We start from the raw sequence: 15,085 nt of genomic DNA on the forward strand, positions 1-15,085 counted from the left end.
GATTTGAGGAACTAAATGCTTTGAAAATAAGAGAGTTAAATGCTTAGAATTGGACTATCTTATGTGGTAAGCAATGAATTCATATGATTATTTAAATTTAAAAGGCCTAGGATTAAACAAAATTAAAAATTTGGTGCTGTAGGTATAGTATTGATATTTAAGAACTCAAAGGCCTCCTTGACAGGAGGATACTAGAAAGAGAGCGCTGGCCTACGTCAGTGCTGGTGGTAGAATGTTTTAATGGACTGCAAAAGTCAAGAGATACGGAAAGAATAGATGCTCCCTAGTTTAGTCTAGTAGGCTTTGTCTCTCATCAAAAATGTGAAAATTAAATGCCAGCATAAATTAGCATGCATTTGAAATTGACAGAAAGAATTTTATTATGTATTTCTCATTATATCTTTAGAAAGAAGCTTCCTAAATATTATCATGTGAGACTTTAATGCATGCTAAATTTAATCACATTTTAATCTTATTTAGTATATGAAAAGTGTTCATAATCATAATTTTTAAATTCTATAACATTATGCATACTTCAAAGTTAGATAGAAAATTAGGCACCTATAGACATAATTTACATGCACTCATTGTCCCAATTTTATATACTCTCAAAGAAGTCATTATTGGTATATAATAATTTTCAGTTACTCACTTTTCTACTTTGTCCTTATTAAAATTAATACTTATTGCAGAAACATTACATTTATAATCTATATTTTTGTTATGACTCAAGAATTGACATCAGTTTGGGGGACAGGGTTTCACAATGCAGTCCTGCCTGGTCTGGAGCTTACTATTAAGTTGGCTAGCCTGGAATTTGCTATGTACCCTTTGCTAACCTTGTGTTCATAGAAATCTGAGTGCCTCTACCTCCTGAGTACTGAAATTAAAGATATGCACCATCATGCCTGCCTAGAATTGACATTTATTCTCTGGTGCAGTGAGTCACAGTATGGTAAACTAATAAATATCATTTCTCTATGAAATTATATTCTATTCAAAGAAGTATTTCCTAATCTCTAAAACAAATTTGCAAGTCTGGAACAAATATTTGTAAATAGTTAAACAACTACAATAATCTTACAGTAACTACAAACTGATGATAATCTTACTGGACAGTTAAAATCATTCATTATGCACTTCAATACTTAATAGTTTTGCTTAAATTGGAATGCATATTGTCATAATATTCTTTTTCTTCTAATTATCAAGAGAAGGTTAAGTCAATCTATTTTTTTTTTAATTCTCCTAGAGGACAGATTTATTTGACAGTGATATAAAATCAATAGAAATAGTAATAAAAGCACAAGTGAAAAGTTCAGTGCCAGGAATGGGTTACCTCTTTTGGAATGTTAACCAGTGAAGTCCCATAGACCCTCACATTGTAGGCTACTGCCAATGCTCTTGGTTACCCTCCAGAATTTGATGATACAGTCTGTATTGCTGAAAACACAACATACTTGACTCAGGGAACATGGAGACATCAAGAGAACACTGATTCCAAGACCCCACAGGGCAGCTTGCAACTGTCTGTAGCTACAGTTCCAGGGCATCTGATACCATCTTTTGGCTTCCATGGGCATTGCACAGCATGGCAACACAACACACAAAGGTGATACATTCATATACCTAAACATAAAAATAATAAAATATAATAAATAAAATATATTTAAAAATTTCTTTTAGAAATATTTTGTAGTCTTTATTTCAAGTCTTATACTTCTTTCACCAAATTAATTTTTGTTAAATTTTTATGACAGCATAAATGGGATGATTTTCTCAATGCCCTTTCAGAAATGTTCCCTGCCACTGTGTGGAAATTGCATCACTGTTTTCATGGCCAGTTCACAATCTTGAACTTTGCTGAAGTTCCCAAATTAGCTATGGCAGATTTCCTTTCTTTTTTTCTGTAATGAGTTTTTCAAATGTGTGGTCTGCTTGCACTGAGATAAATGTCCTTCCCTCCTACTCATATAGTTGAAGCAACATACATATATTGACTTTCATTTCAACCTTGAGACATTCTTTCATTCCAGATATAAATCTCATTTGATCATGGGGTATAATACTCTTTTCTGTCCTTTATTGTTTGGACATTTCATACATGCATATGCTTTTCATTGACTCTATCCCCATTTCCTCGTCTTCAATTCCTCCCTTATTCCCTCCACCACCACTTTTTCCTCCTGACTTTGTGTGCTATTTTATTTTAAGGCAGTGACAGACACCCTCAGGCTGTCCCTTTGACCACCACACTTGATGGCATAAGCTTTTCCACATTTACACACACAAATGTGCAAAGCCACATATCACATTATACACACAAACACAGACCACACATACAAAATAAAAGGACAAAGGATAGAAAAAGTTAGTGATGTCAGTTAAAGAATTAGCATTTCCCCAAACATCTTTTAAATTCCATTTGCATGTTTAATGCTCATTAGACAGAATCTGTAATTATAGCATTAATGTATGCTACAGGAAGTTCTGTGCTATCAGTTCTTTAACTATGCAATGCCCTCGAGGGTATTGTGTCCAGCCACTCACAGTGCAACACCCATAATAAAAGAGGTAAAAATACTACTGAACACAGTGGAACTAAGTAAATGAAATGAATGTCAAATGCTTGACATTCCCAACTACTTATAGTAAACCTTTTATACTAAAACTATTTATAGTTAGTTTATTCTATTTTGCTATCTAAGCAAATTGAGAGACCCAAGTTTATTCTGGAAAAGTCAAAATATACTAAACCTGAATTCATTTTTAGAGAGCTTTGTCTATATGAATCTATAACAAAAATTTGTGCATGTTAATCTTCAGTAGTTTGAGGTCCTTGCAGATGCAATCTGCACTCAGATAGTTGGTAGTCTCTGATAACTTGTTATTTGCATATTTCATAGTGCAGAACTAGGAATAAAGCAACCTAACATTCCATACTCTGACACGTAATAGACTGAAGCCTGTGGATCTGTGCTTAAGACTGAGTAACTCAAATTTAGGTCTGTTTTGAAGGAGTTAAAAACTTAATTTCATCTATTTCTCCTTTAAACAAACAAACCCAAAATAATTATGTTTTTGTAGACAAAGAAAATGAAAATCTTTTCAAACTGAATGCACACCAAAAATAGAAACATCATCATAATATATCATTTAATTATACTGACCCAAATTAAAATAACTTTAGTACAGAACAGAATGTAGTAAGTTTCACTTTAAGAAATTTTATGGCAGAACAAGGTTTAGGTGCTAAACAGCAACAGAGCATTTAAATTTTAGAAGAAAAAAAACAGCAAAGAGTCATTTTTTTCTTAAAAGCAGTCATTTTATAAAGTATTGTGGAGTATAATTATGGAAACACCTACTTTTTATTTTATTTCAATAGCTGCCACCAATGTTACAAATCATTCAACATCTTTATGAAGGATTTCAGATTCTGGAAGACAACAGAATAGAAATTTGGGACAAGGATGTTGAATGTTACACTGCAAGGACAGCTTGTCAGACATTAGTGGGGCAATGACATAGGTTGGATACAACAGAAACAGACACAATGAGTACAGAAACATGATATTCTCTTGAATAAGGGAGGGAGGGATCCAGCAAGCAGGCTTTAGCAGGTGAGTCAAGAAAGACGTATCAGAAGTTTGAAAATGAAGTATAGGAGGATTAAAATGAAAAAATACAGATAACTGCAGGAAAGGTCAAGATAACTGCATGAAGAGTCAAGGTTTATTTTAAATGTAGGACTTAAGCTCAAGATTATTTTGTAAAATAGCACTGTTCGCTGGGCGTGGTGGCACACGCCTTTAATCCCAGCACTCGGGAGGCAGAGACAGGTGGATCTCTGTGAGTTCAAGGCCAAGCCTGGTCTACATAATGGGTTCCAGGACAGCTGGGGCTACAGAGAGACCCTGTCTCAAAAAGACCAAAAAAAAAAAAAAATAGCATTGTTCGCTAGCAACCACATCACAAATCTAACTAGGAGGGAAATGATGTACTGTGCTTAATGAGGAGAAATAAGGTTTTTAAAGACTATTAATTCACAAAGTGATTCAAATACATGATGCAGGTATCTTTTAACCAAAAGAAATGAGAAATCAAATACCTACGGCTTCATTGGAATATTTTCCAGGGAAAGATCGGTTCTAAAACCTTCTAGTAGGTAATAATTCAAGTTATATTACAAAATACAACCTTTAGTGATGAAAATGTTTCCAAAGAAAAAACATTTAAATTGATTTATACAAAAACATTAAAATAAACATTTTACTGCAATTTTATTTTATATAGAATTGAAACAAATGGTTGCGAACAAAGTCTTTATCATGATTGTTGACTTTTAAGTGCCTGAAAACTTATAAATACATATAAAATACTTAAGAATAAATGTTCATATTAAACAAATGAAATGTTTTCTGCTTATAAACTACTAAACTTCACGCAGAGCATGGTGGCCCATACCTTTCTTTAATCATAGCACTTGGGAAATAAAGGGAATCAGCTCTCCATGAGACTGAGGTCACTCTGGTTTAAAAATGGAGTTCCAGGCCAGCTGGTGTTATGGGGAGACCCTGACTGAAAAAAACAGAAACGAAAAACCAAAACATCAACAACAAGAAATGACTAAGCGTCCATTAATTAAACATTTAGATTATGAATTTGTAGTTTTTATTGAAATAATTAACCTTATATTTTGGTTTCAAGCTTGGTAATTGCAAATTACAAAGCAAAGGAAGTCAAATGAACTGCATTCCACTTCCGAAAGATCTTCATTCTGAGATCTAGAGCTCAGTATAACATCACTTAATTTGTTTTTGTAAATATCATGCTTTAGTTGCCAACTAGACACTCCTGGGTAGAAGAAACCTCAATTTAGGAATTTCCTCTAGTGCAGGGGCCTGTGACCTTGTCTGTGGGGCATTTTGTTGAGTGTTGAGTGGTGGGGGAGGGCACCCCCCTCAGTGTTGGTCAGTGTTTTTATCACAACAACAGAAAGAAACTAAGACCCCTGCTTACAAGTGTATTGGCAAATTTTGATTGGTACATCAAATACAACAGAATGGGTAGTCTAAAAACTACATAAATTTATTTTTTAGAGTTCCACATACTGGAAAACAGATCCTGCTAGCTTGGAGTTCTATGTATATGCTGGAAAACTTTAGAAACTTCTCATGACTAAGCTCTATCAGGGCTTATCTGTTAGTGTCTCCATCTGTCTGTCTGCCTTTAAATCGTAATATATGTAAAATTTAAAAACAGCGTATATTTCCTCTCCCTGATTTTTATACACACTTAATGTTTGTTAAGGATATGAGAGATAATAACTCATAATTATGAGAGAGAGATATGAGAGAGATAACAACAAACAAAATAACAAAAAAACCCACAAAAATAGGTGAATTAATTGGGAAGAGCTGGGGATTGATAACAGTGGAAGAAAGATTAAAAATTGGTAATATAATTAAAATGCATTACGTATTTGTTTGAAAATGTCATAAGACCCTTAATTTTAATAAACACCTTAATATGTATAATTAATATATGCTGATAAAAATTTAAAAATTCACTCCATGTGGTTAATAATTAACCTAATAATAAAAAATGTCTGCATGTATTTAAATAATATGGCATGATTACATACAAGAATAATACCATCTTCACAAATTCTTATTGTGCAACAGAAATTACTAGCTATAGTCACATTAACTGTATTATAAATATTTGTGGCAGTAGTAGTATATTATATGTTTAAGTCTTAGCAAAAGATCCAGGGAATGTGTTCTCACAAGAGGAAATGAAGAGTATCAAGAAGCCCACACAATATCATCAATCTGAGACAAACAGACCAAAAGACCATGAGACAAGAGCTCACACATGCTAGGTTGGTTACTTTTAGGAAAAAAAAAAAAAAAAGATAACAATTATTAGGATGTAAAGAAAAAAAGAACACTTGCTCCTTACTTGTGTGAATGTAAATTAGTATAGCTTAGATAGAAAACAGTTTGGAGGTTCTTTATAATCCTGATGCAGGAATTTGATTTCTAGGTATATATACAATGGTGATAAAATAAATGTCAGATATATCTGTCTTTCAATATTAATTGTGTTATTATTTAGAATAGTTCAAAAATACTAAAATATGCATCAATTATTGACCTTGAGGTATTTAAAGGGAGAGAGAATGGAGTATTATTTAGCTTTATGTAAGAGAGCTATCTTTACATTTGAAAAAATTAGCGGACATCCCATTCTCAACACAGAATGATAAAGACCGTATGATATGATGTGCATGTAGAACCTAAAATAGTTTAACTTACAGAAACAGATCTGGTGGATGATTACTAGAGACAGAAATTTAGAAGAAATGATGACAGTTTGGTACAGGGCCTGGCTTAGAAAGGCATGAGTTTCATTCATAAGGGTTCCACTCTCATACACAAATTTCCTTCAAAATACCACCTTTTAAGATTATCATTGGTCCAACCCTGGCTCTTACAATCTTTCCACCCCCTTTTCTGCAATGTTCCCTAAGCTGAGGCTGGGAGAGGGTTCATACAGAAGTCCTATCCAGGGTCACATATTCTGCAGTCTCTTGTTCTTTAAAAATTGGCCAGCTGTGGTCGTTTGTGTACAAGAATCATCACTGGTGAGGGTTGAGGGTTCCACTAATTTTCTCTCTACCTCCCCTATCTCCTGCATTCCACGAATCTTAGCTGTACAGTTTCCACTGTAGATAAGTCACCTAAGACTGGGCATCTCTCAGGCATATATTCTCTGCATCTAAACAGTTGTAGGATTCTGCAGTAGCCTCCATCTGTTGCAAAAAGAAACTTCTTTATTGAGTGGTGTACAGTACACTTGTTTGTAAATATAAAGATCCATATTTAACTTATGGTCAGAAATTTTATTTGCCTAGATATGACAGAGATAGAGTTTTCTTTAGGATCTATGACCTCTCCAGCCATGTGTATTTGGCTGTGTTTCCAGTGCCACCCTTGAGTTCACTCCCACTGAGAGGGCTTTAATTTCAGTTAGATAGCTCTTGAATACCCCCTGCCCCAGATAACAGTGTCACTACTGCACCAGTAGAGGTAGTTTGCTCTACTGGTCTTTATGGTTATTAGACTTTAGAGCTGGGTTGTACCATTGATTTTTCTCCTTTAGCAGCTAGAATAGTATCCTCCAGAACTATTAGAGTTAAGCTTCAGGGTAGGGCCTTCTTCAAGGTCAGTTCCTATTCCATTGCTCCAAGTCCTATATCTGAAATATGTCATGTCCTCAGGAGTGGGGTCTTATCTTCCAGTTCTGGGAGATAATCAAGAGCTCTGGCAATAGTCTGTGTTATTTTGGAAGTCTCTTGGGGTACTCTGACACGCCACTCTAAGTGAGGTCTCTCCAGTCTGGCATTGTGCTCCTTGCCATACAGCCCTCACATATACATATGGACAAATGTCAGGCCACTGGTAGCTTATACATATGAACTTATGGCAATGGAGGCATTGAACACAGGACCCACACCAACTTCATCAGACAAGGGGCCAGAATGGAATGAAAGAAATGGGTATCAGGCTGGCCCTAATGTGGGAATTATTGGAGACCGATCACTACTGGGTGAGGGAGAGTAGGCATTACCAATGATCTCTAGACAGGCTGACTACTCCAGTAGATGAATTTGCACCAATGAGCATCTGGGTACAAGTGCATGACTAGATAGGACTTAATATGTATTATGGAATACATGTTAGGGGGTTGGGGGTTATGGACTGGGGAGGGGTGTCTAAATTTCATTAAGAACTATTGTATGAAATGTACAACAGCTCAATAAAAAAATTTAAAAGAATAGTATCATTGGTATTTAGATTTCAAAATATAAATTTGGCAAAGGAAAATAATTTAAATACTTATTAAAAATTTAAAGTACAAATGTTAAGATTAAATGATGGCATAAAACAAGTTTTAAAATAATAAAATAGTTAAAAATAAAAATTACAAATAATCTTTAGTAATTAGCCAGATATGAATATCAAAGGTGGTTTGTATTTGGGCAGTGTACAAACATTCTTTGAATAGCACAATATTCTTTCTCTCTCTCTCTCTCTTTCTCTCTCTCTCTCTCTCTCTGTCTCTCTCTGTCTCTGTCTCTCTCCCTCTCTCTCCTCTCAATTTCTTTGTGAGGGGGAGGGGCTGGGGATTTAACCCAAAGCCTTTCACAAGATAGATGCCAGGTTGATTCCTCCACTGGCTGCTATTTTTTTGCATCAACAAAACACTGACTTTACACAGTAGTATGAATGTCTGAAGCACTTAACCAGCAGGTAGCTGAGGCAATCAACAAGAATCCCTTGAGGTTGTTGCTATGATGATAACACAGACTGACACAGATTTATTGATTACAATGCAAAGAGGGGTTTATGCAACCATCGATCAGTTCAGATTCATCACCGTATTAATAGAGGTGTTTAGCAGCAGCTCTCAATGGTTCGGTGATCTGGGGTGGATCTGGTGGAGGTATGGCAGGAAGTCCAGTCCTCAGATCATGGAGCCACATGGAGTCCCTGTGAGCAGTTCTGGAGCACCTGAACCCTGTCAGGCTGTCATAGTTTGGGTGGTGATACTGGGGCAGTTTGATGTACGTGAAGCACTCCGAGTCTGACTGGTTGCACTCTAGTGGCTGTGTACAATCAGTGCCATGTACAGTGTGTTCTGCCCAGATTCCACACTTCAGGTGCCTGCAGGTAGTAGCACATCACATCTTGACAGTAGTTGCTCCATGTTACTTACATTTTTGTTCCACAGTCCACATTGTGGGCACAGAGTTTTCCATTGTTTAAGGCATGGTATCAAACAAAGGTAAAACATATCAACTCAACATAACAGAAAACAGCAATACAAATTATTTCAACCCAACATAAGGCGTTTTAGATCAATGTGACCTTAATCCAATCCTAACTCCAGGATTATTTACATGATTTTCCATGGCAGAGGGACCTAGTGAAACAGTAAAGAAAGTACAAGGCTTATTAATATCAGTAATCCAAGGCATGGGTGTACCAAATATCAGCATTTACAGCATGAGCTATACTAGTCAGTGTTTTGAGTGATGCAGTACAAATGTGAACTGATTTCTGAGTGGCTGGTTGTATTTTTTTCAAGTGCCTTACTGTAATTTTGTAGGTGAATATCAAGATCAGTGTTGGCTATAACTATTCCTTTTCCTTCTGAGAAGGAAATGAGCCATGGGCAGATAGTCCTGTGGACCAAGTGAGGTTGAATGTAAGGGGCATGGATGCTACGACACTTGGTCACCTAGGGACACCTTTCATGCATTTTTGGAAAGCTTCTACATACAGTTGGCACTGTAGTATAATTTTTGCAGTACATTTTTATATTAAGGTACGTGCATCAAGGCATGGTTCAAATTGAAAGGGTGCCAATTATGTGTTACTGTGGATTTGGAGTCAAAGTGTCACCAGAGTTCTCTCAAAGTCTCTTGTGCTATCAGACAAACCATATAACATATTTCTATGTGAATTTATTATAGTTATAGCTTGAGGGGGGGTTAGAAACTTAGAGAGACTAACTCCCAGCACCCAGTTGTATAGTCTGGGAGCCTCTGTTTTTATCTGATCCATCCATAAAACTCCCAAGAATCCTACAGATAAAGCCAGCCTTTGCTTCTTTAAGTATCTTTCAAATGGGTTTCACATCTGTAAAACACTCGAAGGAAGGTTAAGATTATATATTAAATCAATCATAGACAAGGTCTCACACAGCATGGAAAGGTTTTGTCCATTATTATTAATTGTTTTCTCCATAGATCCTTGTTAGGTAGCATAGCATGGGTACAAGACATTAATTTGGTTAGCTCTTTACCATTTTTAGTTATCCATTTGGAGTCATTTCACATTTGGAGGATTTTACATGGAGTCTCTTTGTACTTTTGATACACTTACAGGTGTTGGCTCCAGTTGCTTGACCTTGCACTGGGCTAAGGAGCAGGGGGCTTCTCCTGTCCCCACTGTACTTGTTGGTCCCCTGAGTCAGGCAAGCCCTGGGTCTGCCTCCTGACTGTAGCCATATCTATCATCTTCCCTTTGACTACACCAGGTTTCTGGGCGAGAACTTGGTGGGAAAACCTGCTTCCACCCCTAGTATAGCCTTTATTAGAAAAGAAATGCATCTTATTTAATCCTTGGGGATCCTTAACAACCACTTGTACAGTTTTTATTCTCCAAATGTCTTTTTTAAACTGTTCTTCTGGTTTTAAAACATTCCAGAAACACCTTAGTACTGAATTTGGTTTTCTATCCATTTTTTTTCTGGGGTTTGGGCCTCGACATAAGTCTTGCCACATTTGTCTTCAAGTAACCCAAGTGGACCATTTCTTATGTCTGGTCTTTTTTATATCTCTTATAGGATGTCCTGTTATTTTACAGACACATTTTACATGCTGGTCAGAATCATTTAGATTTGCCAAAGCCTCTCTCACTTTACAAAGATCCTGTCCCATCAAAGGGCTTAGTGAAACCACTAAAGCCACATACCATTCTCGAGGTCCCAGTTGAATTAAGCTTTCTTTCATATCTCTGGTGAACCTGATAATCATTTTAGTCTCCCTTGGTGAAGACCATGTATCTTTAATGCCTTCAGCCAGCCATCCCATTAAGGACTGCTCCCCCAGCATTGGCCTACGTTGAACAGCCTATATCACAAGGATGGATGGGTGGTTATATACCTCAGCTGTGAAGCTTCTGAAGGACTTAGATTGAGGACATTTGCTCCCATGTCCCATACTCTCAAGAGCCACGTGGCTAGGGGCTCTTTGATTGCTTGCTTGTAAGTTTTTCCTAGTTTTAACAGTTCTAGCATGGAATGTTTCCTAGCTACAGCACAGTTAGCTTTTTATTCCTTTTGTATCAAAGGCTGAATCTGAGGGGCAGCTTTAGCTACTTTTATTTTTAGGTCATTTTCTTTTATACTATTATCTCTCTCTTCCTCTGAGACCTTGGACCTCACAAAGTCAGTCTCCTCCTTTTTTCCTTGATCAAGCTCTGCAACTGGATCTGCCAAGATTTCCCTAGACTTTTCAGGTTCTCCTGCCTGGGGCACATCTTTTATTTTGCAAACCAGCTCTGGGTGCTCCATTTGGGGGTAAAAGTTTTTCTAGCCTCTGGATAACCTTTAACAAATCTTTACAAACCCACAACATACTCTCACGTTTACAACATAGCTATGGCCTTTGCTTCTGCATGGCTGGCCTCTTTTTAGTTACATATTTTAAAATCCATTGTATAACCCATGTGGCTATCTCTAACTCCATTAAGCATATGGGGTTTGATTTCCCCCCTACCTGCCACAGAGGCAGTAGGAACAGCACTGCTTTCCCAGACCCACATCCCCAAGGCTGTGGTTCATTTATCCAGGCCAGATTATGCCAATTTTGTCACCAGAGTTCTCTCAGTTTCTCTTGCACTATCAGAAAAACCATATAACATATTTCTATGTGAATTTACTATAGTTATATCTTGCGGGTGGTGAAGAAACTTACAGAGACTAATGCCTGGCACCCAGCACCCAGCTCTTGGCTCTGCAGCTCTAGTCACTCGCCCACGCATCTTGGGTCTGCAGTCTCATTCCAGGTTGGTAAATGACCCCTCCAGGGCCATCATTTCTCTCCACACCTGCCACTGCATGTTCTCTGCTGCACATTCTCTGCATCCACCATGGCACATTCCTGGCAACTCGGCTTTCATCCCAAGATGGCTTCCAGAAGCCCCTCTGCAGTCCATTCTCCATGGCAGGCCCCGCCCCTTAGAGGAACCAGATCTTTGGGACACACAAAGTATTGAGCTTTAGTTAAAGCTAGCTCAGGTCTTATTAGAGCATAAGAGACATAAACTAAGGTCTCTCATTGTAGTAAGATGTCAGGAAGTATAAGTCATCAATCTGTAAGTATTCAAGTAGGTATACTATGGATATTGTATGAATTATATGGGGTAAAGGAAAGAGAATATGTGCATATTACTTTAGAAGTCAAAAGATACAAGGTTGAGACTACAAGATCCGGAATATAAGCATCCAGAAGGTTTTATTGGGTCAAAGAAGACAATTTCACGGTTAGTCTTGCCAGCTGATCTCTTTTGAATATTTGTCTAGTGCAACTGGTTACTCTATTAAAGTTGTTTTATGTGTGCATCCATGTGGTAAAGACATGTAACTGTTGGAAATGGTTTTCCATAATTTTTGCAGTCTATCCTGTTTCCCATAGAGTTCAATAATTGTAAATAAAATCTATTACAGATTTAAGTTTTTAAATCGATACTAGGTTACAACATAGGGCGTAGACTTAAGTCTAATTGCTGTTGACATGTGTTCTATAGAACAGAAACCGATGGCCTAGTTATTGTCTCTGTTTGTGATATGCCCAAGAACCAATTGCTATCCATTTAGATTTCTCTCATAGGTTAGCTAAAGACAATATTTCTGGTGGTATATAAAGGAGGAAATTCTGGCATACCAAAATGGGTATGGAAATTAGTATAATGCAGTAAAAACATAGTAACCACAAAGCTCTTAAGCTCAAAAGTAATGGTATATTGAGTACTTTCGGGTTTAATCAGTACTAATACAGGTTTTTATGAGGAAGGAATCAATTTATTCATCTTAATCTCCTGAAGCATAGTCTTCAGTGCAGGCAGGTTTATAATGTATTGTGAGCTATTTATGGGTTACATTAAAATTGCCTCTCTGACCATAACAATGCCCCAGTGAATCTGGTTTCACAAAGAAAGATTTGAAAGAAACAGATAATGGTAAACAAAGTGAGAAGTTTGTCATATGCCAGGGTAAGTAATAGTAGCAATGTGTACCAAATACATGAAGCATGACCAAGAGCCTTGGAAAGGTTGGATCTTGTTAAAGGTTTTAGGCACAAGTGATAGTGGGAATTGGTAATGTGTAGTTGGGGTCAGACCAAAGTATTTCCACCAAGATAAGAATTTACTAGTGTATGGTAGAGGTGCATGTAGACTTAAAAAAAAAATATCTTTCATGGCTACATTCCAAAAAGTCTGCCTTATGTGTAATGAACTTTGGGAATGACCATCCCTTGATGTTAGTGACATTTATTAGCAAATATCAAGTTATGAGACTGTTATAATACCATTGTGTTTAGATAGCATAGAGGAGGATTGATTAACTAGTGTATGATGTCCACATAGGAACATTCCAGGCATAATCTAACTAGAAGAAATGAGAGTGGTATGTAGCTTATATTCCTTATGGCCAGTAATTCTGAGCACATACCTGGCATAGTCCCAGTGTTAGAGTCTACAGCAGATATGGATTCTTGTATAATAGTGGATAGTCTAACTGAATTAGATGCATTCCACCAGAGTATTTGCCCTTAAAGGAAAACTCTTTCAGAATCATTGTAGTATGTGAACATCTTACAAACATCTTTCAGGGTTGGATAAGTTAATATTATGTTTACATAAAATAAGATGCTTAGCAATGTGACTTTGTTATCTATGTGTAAGATAAATTTAACACAGTAGATGTTATGTCTTTGCTCTAATTTTGTTTAAGTAAAGAGTAGGGTGGTATTTTTGTATGTAATATTCATGTTCAGGTTATTGTAATGTTAAAAGTTAGTGTCCAGTGTACCTGTGGGATCTCTCTGAATATAGTAATAGTGGAAGTCCAAGTGGCATGTTTGAAAGAATCCTGATAGCCAGAAATGTACATGGTATCACTTTTGTGGGAATGTGTGGATATTAGGGGTGTAGAACTGAAGCAAGTAAAGATAACAGAAGTGTTATAGGCTGGAATAATAGTCACTTTTTAAAAATGATATTATCTATTTGGATAAGTTTTGGTTGTTAACACTAAGAATAAAGTGTAGATACTCTATAGTGTGAAATCACAGGACAGGTTAGTCTGCATTGGAGATCAAAGGAATGAAATAAAGTGCCGACTGGTCATGCTGAGTTTACAATGTCAGAGTGAAATGGAAAAGACTCATTGCTGTGGGATTACACCTGTAAGGACAATCAGGTATACATGTGTTGAGCAATCTCACATGTTACTACCATTTCCCATATGTCTTCTGGTAAAGGTGAGAATATATTAAGGAGTTGTGGGTCAAAAGATGGTGATGAGGAAGAATTAAGAGCGTGGAGACAAGTTGGCCAAAGTACAGAAAGTTAAGAAATAAAATGAGGCAAGACCAAGCAGTATCAATTGAACACTCAAAGTCTCTGGGATATTCAAAGCCGTAGGGTTTGAGTGCTGCCTCTTGGGGGTAGAAAGGGTGTACAAATCAAGGTTCTAAGTTCCATGTTAATGTGATAATGGTGTCAGAGGTTAAGGCTACCAAAGAGGATTCCTCAGAGTCCTCAGAGTAGTAATCCTTGAAGTAATCCACTGGGTTCATGTCTGCTGAAAACATATCAAGTGCCAATTTCTAAAGAAGCTTATCATAGTTGCTACCTTGCATGAGACTGAGGCTACCACTTGATCTTCCTGTCATATTGGTTCTCCATATGTTACTAGTGAGGGTTATTAAAGTTTAACTGAAGGTTGTTGAATGCAAATCATGGATAGCTTTTATTCTTTGTCTAGCGGGTCAATAGTTCAGAGATTGGGAAAGCATACAGAATCTTAAGAGTATCATGTGCCTTCAGATGTGTTCAGAAGAACTTGTAGCCATTGTTTGCTCCATGCCTCAGTGCATCTTTTGATGTAGTGTTTGTGTTTATACCCCAAGGTTGTCTAGTCTGTAGGGCTGGGGCTGTGAAATTCATATTATTCAAAATATTCTACTGGCTATCCCTGTGTCCATAGTTTTTTGGTTGGGTCAGATCACCCTGCGGGTTGTTGCCAGCCTGTTGCCACCTTGGTAGTGATAGTGGTGGTAGCAATTCTAGAACCAGTAGTACCAGGAACAGTAATACGAGCATTAGAATCAGTAGCGGCATTAGTCCTATGATCGTAGTGAGAGCAATGAGGAACTTGACAATGTTTCTCATAAGAGCAGGGTGAAACATGAGATAGTGCCTATCAGGATATATATATATAT

The sequence above is a fragment of the Nannospalax galili genome, unplaced genomic scaffold, assembly GCF_000622305.1.
Source record: "Nannospalax galili isolate Female #2095 unplaced genomic scaffold, S.galili_v1.0 scaffold96, whole genome shotgun sequence".
Taxonomy (NCBI): Eukaryota; Metazoa; Chordata; class Mammalia; order Rodentia; family Spalacidae; genus Nannospalax; species Nannospalax galili.